The sequence below is a fragment of the Molothrus ater genome, chromosome 2, assembly GCF_012460135.2.
Source record: "Molothrus ater isolate BHLD 08-10-18 breed brown headed cowbird chromosome 2, BPBGC_Mater_1.1, whole genome shotgun sequence".
In the NCBI taxonomy this organism is placed as follows: domain Eukaryota; kingdom Metazoa; phylum Chordata; class Aves; order Passeriformes; family Icteridae; genus Molothrus; species Molothrus ater.
The window spans coordinates 100197377-100218494 of NC_050479.2; the positions used below are offsets into that span (position 1 = coordinate 100197377).

At 38.2% G+C, this 21118-nt stretch overlaps 2 protein-coding genes across 3 annotated transcripts in view; one reads left to right on the forward strand and one right to left on the reverse strand.

Annotated features, from left to right (window-relative positions):
• CMSS1 (cms1 ribosomal small subunit homolog) overlaps positions 1-21118 on the forward strand; it is a 227918-nt gene that overhangs the window by 27038 nt on the left and 179762 nt on the right. The gene's annotated exons all lie outside the window — the stretch shown is intronic.
• FILIP1L (filamin A interacting protein 1 like) overlaps positions 1-21118 on the reverse strand; it is a 192929-nt gene that overhangs the window by 25840 nt on the left and 145971 nt on the right. The window contains exon 1 of one of the 2 annotated variants that reach the window (XM_036390330.2): positions 12630-12730. The exons of the other annotated variant lie outside the window; for it this stretch is intronic. The gene's annotated coding sequence lies outside the window, so the exon portion shown is untranslated. Of the gene's footprint in view, positions 1-12629; positions 12731-21118 lie in introns of those variants that run through there. 2 annotated transcript variants of the gene reach the window in all.

Here is a 21118-nt window from a genome sequence, read left to right on the forward strand (position 1 = left end):
ATGATCATGTATTTTTATATCAGGCAAAAGTAGGTATATCATTTAGACAAAGCTTTTACACAGCTCTAAGCAGTTGACAGGACTACAACAACCCTTTCTGAATTGAGGCCAGCAAAAACAGACATTGAAAATTGTTTTTATGAACATGACTGATAGGTAGTTAAAGGGTCAGGGCAGTGTCTTATTACTTCAGTGCTTCTATTATAAATTATTGCTTTATTGTGGCTTAATATTGTACTTACTTGCAGTACCAGTTAACTGCTCCTTTATTTCCTGGAAGAAATTGTATTTCTCAGCTCTCCTCTGTTCATTGTAGTTGTTTCCCTCAGCATGCAGGCTACAGCTTCTTGGTGTTAACACCTACATTTAATTGTGTTGTCTTGTTTTTCTTCATTTTTTCCAAGTGCATATAACTTGAGCTACACTACATTATATTTGGCAACAAGATGACTGTATTCTCTACAAAATGTAGAGACTCCCATAACAGTTCACTGTCATAACATTTTGTCTTTAAGAGGGACTTTCCATTTTCCTGGGGTGACCTGTATTACATGGAGATTGTTTATGTTTTTACAGAATTCTAAGTTTCACAGAAACCGAAGAAAGTACTGGAGGCTGAGATTGCAACACTTCTGGTTTTTGGTTTTTTTTGGTTTTTTTTTTTTAGTTCTGGAATTAGTTATTCTTTGAATAATAAGAATAAAAATTAATTTTGTTTGTTTGTTAAAGCAATGTTGTAGTGACAACTTTAGAGAAGGCTGTCTTCTAAGGATGCAAGTGAAATAGATACTAGTTTGTAAACCTCAGCTTTTGTCTTTCCTCTCCAGTGTTGTGGAGTTTTTAATGTACATATTGTCAATATCTGTATCAGACCATTCTTCAGAAATTATAGTGAATTTTAATTTCTGTGATTCTTTTTTTTTTAACCATAAAGATGCATATTTTTAACTAAGTCATGCTCTTTACCCTTCCACAGATGAAAGATGTGGTTTATGAGAGATTCTACAGGTTATTACATGGTACACTCACTTCTAAAGTTTTTGGACAATGCTTGAATTTCCCATGGTACAAAGCAAGTAAAAGCTTTAAGCTGAAAGCTTTTAAATGTGGATGAAGTCATGCCTCATCCTTTGAGGCACTCTTCCCAGTTAGCAATAAGACATGGTCTGGCTTTTAATAAGAGAAGAAACATGCTTCATCATTTCTGGTAAATCTTACAAGTTGTTGTAATTTTTTTACACCAGTGCAGTTACATATTTATTTTTGTAAGAAAGCCAGTCTGTGCCTTCCACAGTTCATTGAAACAAATTTTGTGTTTGTTAATGTATTTCTGGTCTTGGGCTGGCTATGCATTTTTAATTTTTTTTCTTTTCCATTGCTTACAGTTCTGTTTATCGATGTGCAGTTTTTATGAAGACACGTTACAGCTTTTTTTTATGGCTCTCTATTATCTTTATTAATGCTTTTTTTTTCCCTGTCATAAAGAAAGTCAAAAGCCTTTGAAATTACAGCAGCAACAACATACCATAGCTGTTGTGTAATCTGCTGGCTTCATCTGAATCAGTCAGCACTTCCCAGCAGAATGTGAATACTTATTTTAAAATTTATTTTCCATTACATTAATTTACATCTGTAAATTTCAAAGAATTTGTTTATGCTAGGATACAAACCTCCATAAAGGGTTCTCAGCTGCAAGAGGCTGTGTAAGGCAAATTTCCCAATAAGGAAATTTCTTTTATAAAATGAGAAATTTTAATGAGAGGGGTGTGAGTTCTTATGACTCCACAGACTATCACCAGGTAATTATCATTTTATCTGATGCTTAAAATGCTGACTTGCTTTACAAGTCTTAATAAAAGTCATAGAAGATGAATGGTATTGCCAGTTCTGGGTTAACGGGCAAAATTTCGCATGGATAACCAGATGTATTTAGCTGTGATGCTGAGTAAACATATGTGGATAATACTTGTAAAAATCAACTATTCTGGAACACTGATGTTGTTTGTGACCATGATTTCACAACTACTAAGCTGCTGTTTTAATGGTGATATAGGGATATTTGCACTCATAAATGTTAAAAATCTGGGGTAAATTTGATGACAGTAAATGGTGTGAGAAAATTTTAACAAATTTTTATTGGTTCATTTAAGATTTAAGACTGCAATCACTTCCAGTTCAAGTAATTTTACTTCAGCACTAAAACTCAGTTTTCTTTTATTATGAACCCTGAATTTAAGAAAAAAATTTCTATCTTGAATTACATTCCTTCCTTATCTAGATGTTCTTGGAAGTCACCTATCAAAACATCAGTCTTGTGTAGAAAGCATTAATGCTTTCTGTGACAGTAAGGATTTGAATGTCAGAGTGAAAATTATGAATTCTGATGTTCATTTTTAATCTTCTAATGGCAGCCATCTACAGTATTTGAGATTATGATGGGGTGGTGGGCGTGGGATTTTTAGGTGGGAGTGAAGAAGAGCTGTCCTATTAAATTGTTGGCAGGTTTTTGGTTTGGTTTGTTTTTTGACTTGACTGCTTATCCTGAAAACATTTTAAATGAACACTAACCTGAGAAACCGCAATATTAATGAGCTTTACTTGAAGTTAGCCTTAAAAACTCTGGGTTCCAGCATTCAGCTTATTAGAAAACATGGCACAATGAGTTGTGAGCTGGACTCTGATGTGTCACTGCTTTTGAGATGCACTCTGCTTTCTTCTTTCCTCTTTCTAGATTTAACAGCTATTTCAGGTATTCTTTGAAGTTAGTATCTATTACTGTTGGCATTTCAATGCCATATGATTCTGCACACAGCATGACTTAATCTTCTGTTCTGAATCTAAATACCTCAATAAGGTAACCAGCTCACAGGAACAGCACTTAGGTTTTGTTAGTTAGTAATTCAGAATTTTTTTAAATATATTGCGTATTCACTGCCTTCTCCTTCCTCCCCCATCTCTCTCAAGGTCTCCCACCATACTGCCTGTAAAGTCAGAAATAAAGCCAGTAATTTCAGATGCAACACCAGAATTTGGAACTCTTCAAATTTACGTCAGCCAGCAAATTATAGTTTTGCAGATGGAAAGCTTTCTGAAGGAAATGGAAAGATGAACCACAAGAGATGTGGTATAGGGGTCAAAGCAACAAGACTGAGGCAGAACTCTTCAGTTACTAATCCAGGTCCTGCTTCTGTCTTGTCTTCATCTTCAACAAGTGAAATTTTGTGCTTGATCATCAGATTTATTAAAATGGAAAAATAGTGTTAACTTACTGTAACAGATTTTGAGAATTATTATTAATCCAAATATGTTTTAAGTGCAGTAATTACACAAAATAAACCAAGATAACTATTGTTTTTTATAATTTGTGATTTTTAAATAATAGTGTCATTGAAATGATTGCATTTGGTGTTACATGCTAACAAGTTAAATTGATGGGAAAAACTGTGTGTCTTTATGAACCTGAGTTTTGCTTCAAGTGTATACTTGAAGCGTTATTCCTGGTAGAATGTTATTGCTTGACCACAGTTACTGAGCTGTCTTTAAAATCACCAATGTGATAAAGCACTCAACACTGCAGAGGTAAACAGGTCAGGACTTAATCCACCCCTTACCCTGTGGGCAGGTGAATGATTTGCATTTTCTATTCAGAGTGTCAGTACCAGGAATCCATAACGTTGCAGCCTCCTGCTAGGATTTAACAAGTGAAAAACTGTTACAGGAGTTACCTCAGCTCCTGAGAAGTGTCCTTTGGAGCCTTGCCTGTCTTCACCCCCACTCCCCATGGAAAGATATTAGGCACAAACAAGAGAGTGCAGCTTGCCCAAGTTGTGGATGCTTCTGGTGAGGCTGCTACTAGACTGATGATCCCAGCCACATGCGTTTGGTTTGTGTAAGGCAAATACTACTCTGCTGTCACTGCTATGCTGTGTTTACTGTTGCTGGAAGAATAATATTTGGAGGTGTGAGTTTTTGTCTTGGCTATTTACTCTGCATCCTTCAGTTGATTGAGGAGTTTGCAGAAGTTCTGATTCTCTGAATGAGTCAGTTGCTTCAGCTCACTGTAAGTTTGTAACCCTTACATCATATTTTTACACTTGAATTTAACGATACTGTTTTATATGAAGAGTTTGAGTTTTCTTTAAGCAATTTCTATAGATAAATCCTGTGATTTTTTTTTAATTTTTTATTCTGTATGTAACTTCATAGTGCCTAGGTTCAAGGTGGACCTCTTTTATGGAATGTTTTTAAGAGGAGCACAGGTGGGAAAATGGGTTCTGTTCTGAGGTACCTGAGGCAGTGCTTGTGCTGCTGTCTTGACCAGAATTGGGCATAATTGTGCAAGGATCTAATTTATGCAGACTTTTTTAACTTCAATTAGTTAATATTTTTGGTATGACAGAAAATGGCACTCAGCCACATCATATCACTCAGAGGAGACTGGTTAGTCATAAATGTCATTTTCCCATAACATTTACAGGAACTGGATGTTCTCTAAAACAATTTTAACACACATTATATACAAAAATAAATGTCTGGAGCTGCATTTTCATCCATGGGCAGAGTAGGCACTGTGCCTATCTCTTATGCTAACCATGGCCTTATATTATCAGTCATCAGCAGTGGTAAAACTGAGAACTTTCCATACTGCCGTGCTCACTTATTCTTTTGGACTGAAGGCATCCTACTCATGCTGCCAGCCCCTGGATAAGCTGCTCAGTGGCCACTTGCTCATAGACAGGTGGAATTTGTCTGAAAACTTGATTATGCACTCTTCATCCTCAGTGCACAAGAATTTATGTGCTGAAATTTTTCATTTAAATGACATAGATTAAACATGGTAAGTTAAATAAAGATACTTTAGTACTGAATGGCACTGTTAGGGAAGACTGAGAGTTTGCCAGTGACTGGAGGAATAAGGCTGGTTATAAACAATTAGACAAACATTTCTCAGAAATTATATAGGGGTGTCACTGCTTTGCAGGATTCAAATTCCATTACTTCTTGAGGGTTTTGTCTGTTCACACCCATAAACCATACACACATCCTCAGACAAAAGTAAGCCCTTTTTCCGGTGTGCTTATTTCCTGAAGAAGCTCTGTGTATGTTTAATAAACTTTGAGTGTTTGAAACTGGGCTTGGGTGGCACCCCATTTCTTCTTTTTTGTCAGAAAACTTAAACCTTAATTGCAAATTTAGCTTGATGTATTTAAATTTTCCTTGATGCTAAGTTGCATGAAGCAGTGCAGTTGAGGCTTTTTTCAGATTTTCTGATACAGTTGCAACTTTTTCTAATAGTCAACTCTGTAAGTAAAAATATTACCAGCAATAGTGTTAAATAGAAGTTCATTTTGAAGCTAAATATGCATCTTTTCCCATAGACCTGCTAATATGAGGGTGCCCATTTTCTCTAAGATGGGCTTGGCCAGCACTTCATGTTGGAGGCAGAGGTGAGAGAGATGGTAGCAATGCATTGTGGCAGGGTTAACTAGCTGAACTTCAGAGCTACAAGTGATAAGAATCCTGCTAGTTTCCTGCTTTTCACTCTGTGACCTTTGGAATTGTATTGGAGCTTTTCCTTATGCATTACAAATTACTTCTGCATACAGTTCTAGGTACTGAGCCTCTATAGCTCTGGTGACTTACTGACCTGGCAGATAATTCATTTTCTTGCTATCTGTTGTAAACCTGCTAAGTGTTTGGAAGTTGTAGTTTCTCCCAGTAGGCCACATAGACCTGGGAGCACTTGGTGAATTATCTAAAGGTACAGCATCAATGTAAGTTTTGTCTAAAACATGTTAATCCTGAGCCAAGGTGCTCTGGTTCAGCATTTAAGTCTATATGGCTTCTCCAAACTGAGCCTCTTCAGAGAGGACTAGCACATTGTTTTAGATTACAGGACAGGAAGCTACATTGAAGACCTGAAGATGATAGTTTGAAAATTTTTTTAATACTTCTAACCAAGGCTTACTTCACAGATTTAATTCACACTTCAATAGCAAATGATAGTTTAAGTAGCTTCTTCACCTGTGATGAACTGTTTACTGAAGAAATCTTTTACTCACAGGTCTGTTGATTATGATGTGTTGAAGTAAGATTTTTCCATTTTTGTGCAGCCTTGGTTGTTCACCGTGTTAAAGATCAAATATCCTGCTTAAGAGTAAAAGAAATTGTATCCTTTAGTCGTATGTCCACTCAGAGTGCCAACAGCAATGTTTAGGGTGATTGTGGTGTTTTGGGTTTTTTAGCTACTTGCATGTGTGTTCAGCAGCTGGAGTAACTTCCTTGCTTTGTAAAATTAATGTTTCTCTATTTCCTAGGGGAAAAAACCCTAAATTGTTGGGATTAAAAAAGTGGATTTAACTAGTTCTAGCATTTCTGTGATCAATGATTTCTTAAACTCTTTTTAAATTGGTCTGAGCAGTCGTCCTAAACCCAAGAGAGATACTAACTTACTTTTTCCATCTTTAGTTGTTTTCTAGTGTTCTTTGCCTTTCAAAAACTGTCATAGGAAAAGGCTTTTTTAGGAAAGAGCAGGGTCACGTGCATGTACGCTTCCCTTGTGCCTTCTTATGAAGACTTGAGTCCCTTGTTCTTTAAGGAACTGTGAATTCAGTTGAACATTCTGTGCCTTGTTAGTGTAGCCCAAACTGATTTATAACTCAGTATCGTTATTTCGCTACGTGCCCTACTTGATCTCTTTCCTTGCCTCTTGGCTGATGGTCTGTGGTATTCAGGTTATAGTTTCTTGTTTCAGATGTCACTGAAGGAGCTGTAGCATGCTTTCATGTACAGTATGTTTCTGATGTAATACATTTCAGCTTTTATCATTAATCTATAATGTGGTTTCAAATGCTGAAAATAAGAGTTCTCTCTAGCAGAACTTGCAAATTGTTAGTTAACTGCTTTAATCTAGATATATGAGAGGGTCATTTACAAGTTATAAAGTGTTACCAGTATCAATTTCTGACTCCTCCCACCCAGTTAATCCTGACAGAAATAAGGAAATGTTGCTGTTTACAGAGACGACAGTAATCCTGTATAGCTCTAGCTGGCCGGAGGGACCCAAGCAGGGGCAAGAAGATCCTTCCCAAAGTGGCTGCTTCTTCGTACACCAGGGTACATTCTCCTCCCTCCTCCTTTGTATAGTTTAGCAAGGTGTGTAAGCTTGACTATTCCTGTCAGCTGTTGCCTGCTGCTTTGCCAAAGGGAAGCAATGTGTGAATCTCTCAGCAGCAGCCTAATGAGCATTCTCCACCGGTTGGTGTCGTCCCCGCACCAGCCTCGGAGGCAGCTATTTGTCATCAGGAATTGGCCTGTCGTGAGTGATGCTGTGCTTGCTGACTTTGCTGTAGAGGCTTTCATCCCCCTGCTCTGCTTACTCATACACATGCAAATGAACGTGCTCATTTCTACATCTGATCTGTCTTTAGAAACACAGATTTTAGAGGTTTTAGTGCTGCCAAGGTTCCTGGTGGCCTTTTCATTGAAGACAGTTTGGTGTTTAGTTTTGGAATTTAGTCTTTGGCTGCTAATTAGAAGAACTTTTCTCTTTACATGAGAGAGTATATAGAAGTATTTTGCAAATTAAGAAAAATGTTTCAGATTTAAGCATTAACACTTGACCATTGCATTTTTTTTCCCACGCCCTCCTACATCCAGGTTAGTGTGTTCCAATACTGAGTTTCAGATATTTAGGTTAGGGGTTGGCTGCCCCCAATGTGGCATTGTTACACCCTCAGGTTCAAGTGACCAATATAAATCACTTTCCTTTTTTTTTTTTGGTATGATACATTTTTGGTAACAGAATGTACACCTCAGAAAAGCCAATGTGCTTGACCAGGGGGTAGCATTTTGAAGTTGAAAACAAAAACAACCGTGGCAATTATTAGGCTTCTTCTGAGAAACCTCTTTGTGGCTAAGTAGAATAGAATCAAGTTTGGGAATGTGAAAGGTGATGTTAGGTTCAGGTAGGCCGAACTTACATGTGATAAAATTTTAAAATTATTTTCTTCATAATTAGTCTTACTCACTGAAAGCTGTATAAATTGTACCAAAAAAAGATTAAATCCATTGAAAGCTGACAGAATTCAGTCAGCTTTAACTTAACTCTTAGATAGTTTTGTCCATGTGCTAAAATTCAATGTGTAATTAAAATGTGAGTTTTATGAGTGCATTACTTTCTATTTTTAAGCAGCCAGTTTTATGTGGGTTTTTTATGGTAGTAGCTTCATGCTGCTTCATTTCACTTTTAAATTTTTTCTTCATTCCCTCACTGTCATTGCGATAGTTGCTATGCAAACACTAGATAAGCTTTGTGTCTCTCATAAAAAAAGACAAAGTTTTAAATCAGCTGTCTGCAATGAATTTGAAAGAAAATGCTTTGAATATTAGGTTTAAGACAGATTTTAAGAACTCTATCCATCATTTAAGTGCAGTTTTTGTGTTGCTTCCCAGGCCTTTGGAAATCTATAAAGGATAATGAAGTCTGATGTATTGTTTCACATCCCTGACATGTATGCAAGATGAGTGTTTTTCTTATCAGGAGTGGATTTTTCCCATCCACGTTTTCAGTCATGTTCACTAGAGCTTTGCGCCCTACCTGATGTACGTCTGTAAAGCTTTGGGAAGTTTGGGCATCAGCAATGGTGGTTGCAGGCTCTGGTTTCTCAGCTGCTTTGAGGATGCAGCATGAAGCAGAATGGCTCAAATTCTGCTGCTTTGCCTCAGCAGCCACTCTCTGGTGGTCACCTGCCCAGCCTGAGGCTGAAGCCAAGCAGCTGTGTTACACCATCATCATCATCATCATGTGCATAATGAGCTGCAGCAGCAGGCGTGACTTCTGCAACAGGCAAGAAGTCCATGCATTTATCAGCTTGAATGACCAAGGTTATGGTTTTGAGTTGTGTAGCAAGGTTGGGTTGAACATTCACCCCCAGTATTGCTGTTAAAGGAGGGTTCTGTGATGATGTTGCTGGGTGTTCAGCCAGCATTCATTGTTTGCATGAACGTTCACCTCTTCACATCACATCAGCCCTGCTGAGGAACTGGTCTGGGAGGTGTTTTTCGTTCTGTTTTTAACTGGTGGGTACAGACTGCCTCAGAAAATGTTCAAGTACATTCTGCTAGAAATTGTGAACACTCTGGATGAGCTGTAACTGCCTGAGAGGGCACCACTGGTGCATGGGAGTGAGCACAGCTACTGAACTTCGGGAGCATCAAGGTGCACTGGACATGCAGTCAAAGTGATTTTTGTCTTGCTGACAGAAAACACAGCAAACCTCAAAATCAGCATAAGGTACTGAGAGGTGTTAAGAGTCAAAGTGTCCATTACTTCACTTAAATCACAAGACTAGGCACTATATTTAGAATTTTTCAGCAGGGTTTTTTACCTTCTTGGAGCTGAGTAATACATTTTAGTGAATGGTTGAACTAACCAAGCTTTCAACTACATCAAGAAGCTCAACTTAAACCCTAAGGGTGCCATGGCAAAATATATTCAGTATGAAACAAAAACTTTAAGCAATTAAAAACTATTACTATGACACAGGTTCTAAGTTCAAATCAACTTGGTGACAAGCTAAAGTGTTGAGGGAAACTATTAATGAGACAGAACAACAATTATATACAATGGTTTTTAAAGATATGTCTTCCTACATTGTAAACCTCTTAGGTTTTTCTGACTTAGATATTTTAATTGCTTTTTTAACGAACTTTATTCAGGTAGTACCACACTTGGGATTTGAGAACAGCTGCTTGTAGGAAAGGTCCAGAGGAGCTGTAGTAGCTCAGTTGCCCATGCCATGTTTACATGTGGTAAAGAATTTTTCCTGAAGAAAAGTAGCAGTTTTTTAAGATCTGCCACAGAAGGAAAACTCACCAGGAATAAAACCAGGCTTTTTTTTTTTAATGCCATGATAAGTACAAAATTGGTAATTCATCATAGCATTAGGTAAATAGTATGAAAATTCTGTTGCTCAGCACAAATCAAGAAATAATTTGATTTTCCTACTACTGATGAGGAATAGAAACTATCCCTTGTATTCTGGATCAAATCTCTAAAAATTCTGCTGTCAGCAGATGTTTGTCAGTGGAGGAAAGGGAAGTGACGGGAAAGGAACAAAGGGTCAATGCAGTTTGATAGGAAGTTGACTTTCATTTCTGGAGGATATATTTGTTCTTAAAATGTTTTCACATTGGATGTTGTGAAAATTGCTATAAAAATTTTAGATGAAGAAATACAATTGTTTAAGACTGAGTTATGTGATGATTCTTTTCTTTCACTGTGTCCTTTTACTTTTAATTGAAACTAGCATTTTAATGACTTAAAATTAGGAATACCGATCAATTAATACCCAAAACATGTTAAGAAATCTGATCTAATAAAGGAGTGTAAAAGAGAGATGGAGGGGGGGAAACAGCAGTGAGGCAGTTTAATCATTATACCTCCATCTAATTATCTTGGAGTTTTACCAGTATAAATGAGAGCAAAATTGGTTCTGTAAGTATTAAGTGAAGAATGTTTTCTTTTTAATCTGAGGAAGACAGACTATGAGAAGTAGAGTTCTGGCTTTTGATAGATGTTATGATTTGTTTTAGGCTAGCAGTATTCAGAGTACAGATGCTATTTTAGATACTGCTAAAGCAGTAATCAGTGATAGAAGTCACCCTTCTTTGTTGGATCTGGATTTAAATGGTCTCTTACCTATGGGGGGACTTTTTTCTTTTTTCTACTTAGTGCTTCTATCAAATTTATTGCATGCGTAGCATTCCTGTTAATATTTTTTCTTTGCCATATTGTAGTCTCTTGACTTCTTCAGCTCATGCTTTCTACTCAAGATACTCTTTTTGAGGACTGTCACTTAACTTTGGTTCCTAACACATCTGTTCACAACGTAGCTAAGTTTTCTACTTTATAACTCGACACTGGATATTTAGAAAACTAAGTAACCATTTTTAAACTGCAAGGACTCTGCACATATGACAGAATAGTGAGCTGGAAACTTTTTCAGGGGCTCAGGATACTGATACGGGGTATTGTTTTTGTACTGTGAAATTACATTTGTTCTGGTTGCTAGGATTCTTTTCATTCTATATATACACTATACAGTGCCCTCTTCCCTGATTCTCTCAACAGAGGTATAAACTTCCTTGTTACAAAAAAGAATATGTTGGAAACGTGGATGTGACTGTTATCTGATTGCCAGGTTAATAATACACAAATACCTGAATTATATTTGAAATGAAATTTCTCTTTACATTTTTAGAAGCATGTTGAAAATAACTGCTTCCTATTTTCTCCATGTTTAAACCAAAAAAAAAGTTATGAAAAATTTCACACAAGATATTTTGGCTCATCCTTTAAATCCGTGTATGCATGATACTACAACAATGCATCTGTTAGTACCAGCTTTGATTTTTCCTAAATATGTAACTGAACAAAGATTTTGCAGGATTTAAAACATCAAATAAATGGAAAAAATAACCCTTACATCTCTCCTAAAATTGCTTTTTTTTTTTTGTACTAAGGAAAAGGAGACTCAAGACTCAAAAATATGTTTTACTCGTAAGAAGAGTTCAAAATTCAAGGTGTTAAGGTCTAACTTTTCTAACATTTTAAATTACACATAGAACACTGCAGAGCAGTGCTCAGTAGTTCTAGTTTGCAAGTAGGACAGTACAATTAACTTAATTGCAGTTGCTCCTATGAACAAAGATTTGACAGGGTTTGGTCCTTAATTAACGGGGAGGACAGTCAGGTGTGAATTATAAACACACTGAAGTCTAATCTTCCAAGGTGCTTTGTGCCTCCTCAGAGCTGTTTATCATTCCCTGTGTCCTGGAGTTCATAGCTGCAATACTGTTGAACACCTTGCAGAATAAGCCTTGAAGAGAGCAGTGTGCTTTCTGATCCTCACACTCCTCATCTGTTTGACCAGGATTAAAAGTTTTTTTCATAAAAATCTGACAGTTCTGCCCTCTTGTGATTTGACACTTGCACGCAAGACACAGAAGAGGGAAGCAGTGTGTATGAGTTGAAAAGTTTGTTAGTAATTAAACTAGTTGCAATTCTTTCTTTTAGACATAGCATAATCTTATTGCAAAGTAATGTATGTGGAAATTTATACATCCCTCTGAAAACTACAGTAGAAGTTGTTCAAAAGGATAGTTAATGCTTAGAGCCATGTGTGTGTACATGTCTACTAATATATAGCATATGCATGTAAATGCAGCAGAAAGAGAGGCAGTAGCTCTACCTAATATATTACAATACTGTTGGACTCCTTCCACTGCTTTAAATGCAGTCATGATTTTATCCGACCATTTGGAAAGTGTGTGTAATTCATAACTCTCTCCTTTTTTAATGTTACATTAATTCCTCGTCTGTTGCCTCTGCAGGAATTGTTTTAAAGACAGTTTTTAACGCTTGAAATAGTCATCCTATATATGATTCACCAGACATCTTCTAGATCTCCTGGTGCTGTTTTGGGGTATTTCATTGTTTCCCAGTTCCTCACCCCTCCTTTTTTTTTCTTTTGGAAGTGACTTTTTAAAAAAAGGTATCTCAGCAGGAAAAAGCCAGAAGCGCCAGTGCTTGCCAGAGGAAGCTTGCTTCCCACCCTGTGCCTTACCTTGCGCTGGCGGGCTATAGCAATCCCGGCTGAGGCGGTGCTGCGGGGCGCTGCGCGATGCCATCGGGGCTGCTGCGAGCATTCCAGCGCTATCCCAGCGCTATCCCAGCGCTCCCGCGGAACAATGAGGGATGGGCGCGCGGGCGGCCCGAGCCTATGCACCATTACGTCAGCGCCTCGCCATATAAGGCGCGGTGCAGCCCCGCCGCGCTGCCCGGTGCGCTCCGCTGCGCCCGCTGCCCGGGAGCATCGGCCGCCGCCGGCCAGCGGGGCACCTCGGCCGCCTGTGGGCCGCTGGGCTCGGCCACCGCCGGGCACCTGAGCTTGGCCACCTCTGGGCAACTGGCCCGGCCATCTCTGGGCAGCTCGGCTCGGCTACCTGTGGGCAACTCAGCCACCTCTGGGCAACTCTGCCCCGCCACTTCTGGACAGCCTGGCCTGGCTGCCGCTGGGCAACTGGGCACCTCAGCCCCCTCTGGGCAACTTGTCCCGGCCCCCCTCTGGGCAGCGGGGCTCGGCCCTGGGCAGCCGGGCTGGCCCTTGGCAGCTCGGCAGCAGGCGCTGGCTCCGGCCGAGCCCCGCGCTGTGTGAAACATTGCGTTTGTCCTCCAGCTCAGGGCCAAGAAGAATGTGCGGAAGGTTTGGGTTAGGGCAGTTCCTCTCTAGCACTGATAATAAAGTCATTTTAGGTTGTTACTGATTAAGTACAATGTTTTCCACTTAGTCCCGCAGCCTAGGGTTCGAAAACGGAAAATCTAAATTCCAAGCCATCTTGTTTAATTAGTTGTTCTAAGGGAGCTTTTTCTGTTGGATGGGTTTTTTTCTTTTAATTTTATTATGACAAAAAATGCAACTTTAGCTGAACTCCTCTGAGGGGGGATATGAACTTTGAGCCTTCCTTTTTTTTTCCTTCTGTAAAGAGTCGGGGTCCTTGGAGGATAGTATTTTATTTCCTGATGATGTAACTACAAAACAATTCTCTTAAGTGATGATGGGAAGGCCAGATGAAATCTGATTTTTTTTTTCTCTTCAATGTTTTTTCTACAAACCCCTTTCCTTTTTTGTATGTTTGTGTTTCAGCTAACACAATTAAGCAGTCCAACCAACTATTTTTAGTAAGAAGGTCTTGAAGAAATGAGTTGTTTGTTTTAATATTTAGGAAAGAGGCAGAAAGCCAAAAAATAGGATTTAGATTGAAGAACTTAAACCGTATCTCTTGTATTCCCTGTCCTTTAGTGTACACCCTGAATCAATGCTCTTGACACAAGAAAGAAATACTGGAATTAGGTACAAAATTTGTTATTGAAAATCCACTAAGGGATAACAGGAGTCAGTGAAACAAACTCCTTTTATGTTGGTGTGTAAATCAGACCATTGAAAGGCTTTCTACAGTATTGAAGTAGTAGGTGCATCCACAATTAATTTATTTGCAGCATTTGAATATTAATCTTCATCTCTGTAGCTTAAGCCATTCTCTGCCTGCCTTTAGTGTGTTTTGTCATATTGAACATAATGCTAACACTGAGGCAAGTTACTTATTTGGGGGTGTTGTCTGTAGGTATGAAGACAAGTGGTGATTAAGATGTTTGCATTTCATTAACAAGACAGACATCTTCTAGCTATCTTGCATATATTTACCCTGAGTATAGCCTGAAAAAGGTACTTATTGTTTAGTTGACAAATTCCGGGCAACCCCTTGCATGGTTACTGAGTAAAGACTTCCTTGGAACTCTGCTGCTTATTTGCATGAGTGATCTTGCTGTGTCCTCTTTGTAAGTTTCTGAGCAAGTTCTGATTTGGGTATCTTGTCAGAAGACTTTCAGATTATTTAATACTAACCCTTCCCAAAAGGTTTTGGAGATAGAAAACATCTTATTTGAATATACCAATGGACAGACCAGGATAATATTTCATTTGCTGTTCTAGGGAGAGTTAATAATCAAATCCAAACAGAAGCAAAATAACCTGTCCTTTAGCCGATACTGGCCTATTCAGTTCCTTGGCTAATGTTTTTGAGGCTAATAGTTTGTCTAGATTTTATCAAAAGCATTATGCCAATGTGGGTCATTTGAAATACAAGCTCATGTAGGTGACCTTGGTATGGGAAATATCTTCAGCTACAAACTCAGCCTTTCTGCTGGGACTGTTTAAAATGGCAGGACAACTGAAGGTGCAAGGTGCTAAGGGCAGGCTGTGGAGGTACTGCTGTACCCCCTTCTGATTTGCAGGAGGAGTTAGGGGAGTTATTCAGTGCAAGGTCAGTAGGAGTTAAATGTGAATGCATCTTTTTTTTACATGTATCTATGCGAGCATAAATATATAAATCCTTGGAGGTGAAAACTACTGTTTCTGTCCTGGGTTTGGTTTTTTTTTTTTTCTTCCCTTCCCTTTGCAATTGTTTTGGTTTTTTTGCAACTTTCCCTTCACCTGCACACACCCTGTTTCTGTAGTCTATATGAAAATTTTTGTTCTACCACATGAAAAAGTTGTTTTAGGCCATAAGCAGCTTTGAAGAAGAGGACTTGTCAAAAGCTGGTAATCAAAAATTCATCCTCACAATCTAGTTCTATTCTGGAGTTCCAAGGAACACAACTCAGATAGTGCTGGTGATAAGTTTATTGGTAGTCTGGGAACAGGGAATAGAGAATGCAAGTCCTTCTGTTTATAAGTCTGTGTTTACATCTGGGGATGGCCAAAATACAAACTCCTCGTTTCTTAATTCCTCTCTGCAATACAAAAGTGCACATCTGTGACCTTCTGCAAACCAGCTTTATCAAAGAGCATCAGCTGAGTGTATAATGACCTGACTTCCTTCTTTTATATTATGACTTAAAGGACATTGTGCAGTGCTACCCAAGCCCTGTTAGGGGCTTGGATATTTTATTAAAAATTCCAAGTTCTGGACTACTATAACATGAAAAAATCATTTTTATCTGAGGCAATGAATTGAGTTGCAAAGGAGCCTTCCTTTACTGCATTTTTACAGTTTCTTTCAGTATCTGTAGGTGGAATCCTGGCACTGGTGAACTACACTGAAGAGGGAAAAAAAGCCTTTGGGCAGGCAGCTATGCCTGTCTTATCCTCCATTGCTCCTTGAAAATGAATTTTGTTTCCTTAGTTACTACACATAGTTTTGCACAGAATTGGTGCATTTGCAAGTATTGTGACAGCAAAAGTTGATTTGTAGATTGTGGATTTGTAGAAATTGGAGACCAAAAGAAAATCTAATTAAATCATTGGTGCATCTCCTGTCAGTGCAGGGCTGCTCTCTGCAGTTGCTTGCAGGGACTTTTTTCTAGTTGCTGCTTATCGTTTTGTATTGTTCTTTGTGCCTACAAAATCTTTCAAGATTTTACTTTAGAAAAATAGAAGCTGGGAAGATGGAAGATTATATGAGGCCAGAGGAAGATAGGACAAATAAGCTAGAAGACTTTGAGGCAGTTGTTTAGGCTTTATCTTAAACTATCTGAATTCCTCCTGTTACTTCCATTGTTAAACTTCTCTTTTTCTTCCCATGGCGTTTCATAGCAGCAGTTCCAGTGTCCTTAAACCCACAACCTATCTATTGCAGCATTTGACCCCTTCCTTTGGCCATTTTGTATCTAAGATAAATAAAGGAAATTAGAACTTGGGCCTGAGTTCAACAAAGCACTTAAAACATTGCCCTGTGTATTTTTGTTGAAAAAGGAAAGGACTTCAGCAGAAGTCTGATTTTAATGATATATTGAAATGTTTGGCTGAATCAGGCTCTTGGTCACATTTACTTCATGTAGATATTGTTGAAGCTTGAGGCTTCTGAAATTCTCCCTAGGGTCTAAATCTTTAGGTTACTTTCATATTCCAAAAATAAACATCTACTGAAGTACAAATGCTGTCAAAGCTTTTATTAGTATTTTACATTACTTAGAACAGTTTGCTTTTTTGGAGGTGATCTGCTTAAGTTTTGAATGTGATACCCGGAGAACTGAAACGTACGCAGAGTTGACAAGCTGAATTTTATTGCCTTGCATAAATGGGAGCTGATATTTAATGTTTTAATAACTCATGTGACTTCAAGGATTTTTCTCCACTGTGTGCTCAGCCTTGTCTCTGAAATCCGTGGGAGTTTGGACATTACTCAGTGGAAGAAGATTCACTCTAATTATTTCTTAAAGTAGAAAAGTTTTGAAGGATGCTAATAATCTATCTTTGTTGTTTCTCCTAGCATTATGTTTGATGATCTCTTAGATTTCATCCATAAAGTGTTTTAGAGTTTCATATCCTAATGTATAGACTAATTTTTGAGTATTGCAAAGAGAAATTTGGAGGTTATTATGGCTTATTTACAGTCTGAAATGTACTGACAACTGATAAATGCATGTGGAAGGCAAGGGATAGAAGCAGGGGCAAGTTCTAAAGATAACATTCTTCAGATTAATGTGTCTTTTACTATGGACCATGGGTGGAAATAGATTCATATCTCCATTACTCTGTGGTTTTAATTTTTTTTGGCAGCAGGGAGAAATATTTTTTCAAACTCTCCTATTGTTTACAGATTCCATTATTCTCCCTTTCTTTTTGCAGATACAAATAAAATTCCTAGCCAACTATTATGGATAATTAGATTCCTTTATGTTGAAGTTGATGACTGCACCTCTCAACTATTAATGGCTTCTAAGGAGAACTTGCAAGTGCTTCATATCTGCTTGTGAGATGGCTTTATTTTGTATATGGGACTCAGGGAATTTTTTATGAAAAAGACAACTTTTTGCATGGCAGAGTTTATCATGAACAAGGATGGATAGAATTTAATTTGTATGCCTTCCCCTACTCTATATAAACCATACATATATAGCCAAGTAATCTTTCCTCTGTGATAAAATGAGATAATGTTCTTTAGTTCATGAAAGTTCTGTACAAGAGTGTATTTTAAGAAGTTTGGGGTCGGAGGTTTGTTTTGTTTGTGATGGGTTCTGCAGAGAGATTTTTTTATCAGCCCACCCCCACCCACAAGTATGCCTGTCTAGTTGGGCTATTTCTGGAGGCACGACAGTCATTTCAGTATTAATGCAATAGCAAAAGTGAATTGTAATCCTGTGAAGACTTAGGACCTTGGAAGGTGCTCAGTTTCATGTCTGTAAACAGGCTTGAAAGTAGAACATATTTTAAATGTCTGCCTTTAGTCACTAGATAGCAGAAAAAAATGGCACTGTACTACTTTTCTTTATCCATTTCCTTTGAATTCAGTCAAAGCAAGATTCTTTTTGTAGAACTTCAGGGAAGTGGTATGGCTGAAACATTTTGAGCTTCAAGTCTGATTCCACAGGAATCCCTGTCTCTTTTTTTTATGTATTAATCTAAGCTGTGACTTCAGTCATTTTATTCAAAGTGATCAACTCCTTTTCAGAGCAGTGTAATTCTTGTTTGAATAAAAACTGTGCAGGTTTGTTGACTCAGCTTTTCACACTGCCATGAATTGAACATGGTGCCAGTGGAGGATGTTTCTTTCAAAGCTTTGATGATATGAAGTGAAAAAGTAGATCAAGTTATTGCAGGCTCTTTCAGCTCCTCCCTGTCATGCACCATGTCTTCCCTTATGCTTTTCCTTTCACATCTCTTGTTCCTGCACTTGTTGCTCGGTGAGGTGTTCCACCAATGGCTTGGAGGGCAAAGCCTAGTACACAGGTAGAAGGGATTTGGCATTCATTGCATTTCTTGGGAGCTGCAGGTTTACAGGAGCCTCCAGAGGCCATTGACAGGAGGCCATTGACAGGAGGCCATTGACTACTTCAGGAGCACAAGCCTGTCAGGCACACAGTTAGGTGAGTGTGGGCTTGAGTGCAGCATCAGAACTGGAAGAAGGCTCATTGGTGCCATTGATTTTATGCAAAGTGGAGTGCAAAGCTGTTATGCTTTATTTTCTTTTTTGGTGGTTAAGTAGAGAGAATCCAGAATTAAAATGTATCTGTGAAGTCTACATGTCATTGTTATAATTCTGTTGAACAGGCTTCTCTTGCCTCCTACTGCTTAACCAAGTGAAAACAGAGCTGTTAAAGAGCTTTTTTAAAAGGGAGTAAGGCTGTAGAAGAATGACTGTGGATGCTAAGGAAGGTAAAATTTGCAAAGAGAGAAAGTACTTTTTATTGGGCTGCCTGCATTAGCAGAGTAAAACACAAACATGCTCTTGGGCCTGGAGGCCTTTCTTTGGGTCTTAAGATGCTGCATCTATGTTACAAAATCTGTGTGATACCAGACATATTTTCTGCCCTGATAAACCCCCCCTTAGGATTCCTGGTAAGAAATACATTCAAAAAGGCTTATCTTATTCTCTGTAATTTCAGTAGCTATATGTTAGTTCCTGTTTAAAGCACAATGCTTCAAGTTATTGGTGATTTTGGTACCTGTTCAAGGAATATGTGTTGAAATAACGCAGAGGCAAATGGATCCTATACAGGCTGTTTTAGATTGTGGATTCCTAGGGATGTAATGTAGCTCATAAAACTTTGATCCCTTTGGGATTCAGAATTGCTGAGCTATCTGATGGATTCATAGTTTAGAAATGTGACTTAGTTGTGCGGTTCAGTTCTCTGGTCTGGAAAAGTATTTACAGGATTTCTTGACCTCCTAGGGTATAGTCACATGTAGCTCTTTGTGTTAGTCTTGCCCACAGCAGGTACTGTTCAAGGAGTCTCTTGGGCTTGGGGAAATGTATTTAGCAGACTCAGACACTCCACAGCTCCAGAGTCTGCAACAAAAATTTTACAGAACCCTGGAGTGAGGAAGGAGAACAAATACAAAAGGGTATTAATTTGGCTTTTTTACAGCAGCTGGCATGAGACATATCAGCCTTAAGAGCCATTACTTTTAACTCAGCAATATTGAAGTTGTGTCATTATCTGGGAACACTTTTATTGATCTCATGTCTCGGGTGTTATGTCAACAGGATGGACTTACTAAGAAAGTCTTCTAGGAGATGAACTAAATGCTTGAATAGCCTACAGCTTGCTTCATGCTTGAAAACTGAACTAAAGCACAAAAAAAAGTGGTTTAAGGAAATTCTCTTCCAGCACCTGAAGGAAAGTCAAAATTTTCTTTTAGTCCCTAAAATCTTACGCTCTTTAAACAGTCTTCCTTGCAACCTTTCCCACTGCTTTGTAGTCTGCTTTATTTTGTGGAGAATTTTTAGTTGTTGAGTACTTTATTTTTAACCTGTTTTGTTCAGCTACCTATTTTTAGTTGTAAGGAAGAAGCTTCTGTACCTTTTAACATTGTTTCCCCTGCGTAACTTGATTGAAAGAATTTTGAGAGAGCACAATTTCTGTCTTCTGTTTGCTCTGGCCAGTGAACTCAGGAGCTTCTAATACGAAGATTAGTATTAATTAGATGAAAGATACTTACAGTCCATACAAATTGCACTTATAAAGAGTGTAGTCAGGATGAACTGCATAGAATTGATTAAAGAGAGCCATGTGTTGGGCTCTAGTAGTGATATAGTTTCTTGTAAGTGAAATCAGTAATGGCATATTCTGCTATGATATCACATAGTACATTTGATAATTGCTGATAATTTATCTTATAAGCAGACTGTACTATTACTCAAGAAAAAATAAGCTAATTTCTTAAATGGATTCAACAGAAGAGCATTGATTTTAGTACTTTTAGGTGACTCTACAGAAGATTTAAGCACCGTAAATCTGTAGATCTTCGGGTTATTTACCCCCTGCCCCTGCCCCCTCTCCAGTAAATACAGAACTATATAATAAGTAAATATTTGTGCATAACTCTAGCCAGTAGTAAGGACAGAGGAGAAAAGTGGTTCTAGTTATTTTAATGCAGTACTTATGATAGTACTTATGCAGCCTTTTTGTGTTTAGCTTTTAAAATGATACGGAAATGTCTCTATTCCATTTACAATAGACAGAGGCCTAGAACTAGAAAGCAGCAAAAAACAAGTATATTTTTGAATTCCTAATGTATGTTCTACTGGTTAAATCCAGATCCAGTTGTGCATGACCTCTTAGTTTGATTCAAGTTTGGAGCACATGAAGTTTGTTAGTTCTTTTCTGTTTCACTCTATTTTTCTGACTTTGTTTTTATTTCAAATATAGTAGATGGGCAGAGGCTATTCTCACGTAAAACAAATCAGTCCTTGATATTGCTGCTGAGCAGCAGCATACATGAATCCAGCACTACCAAAATAGGAGGAGTTATTTTGCTAGAAGCCCAAGATGTGTCCAGAGTGACATAAGGTTATACAGAGCTTGACAAGAATAAACACTTTGAGAGCTATAAAATTGCTTTGACCTTGGGGCTTGGGAACCTAAGTGGAGCCTTAACTTTTAGCTATCTGTGTGTATGTAAATCAAAGCAAGTCATGCCCAGAAATGTTGCTAAGTATATTTTTCTCAGCAGTCAGTGTGACAGATGGTTGCAGTTCTTGGAGCAGTTGTGGTAGGCATAGGTATCCCTGGAGCAGAAACACACATAGCTCAGGGGCTTGTGGAAACCCT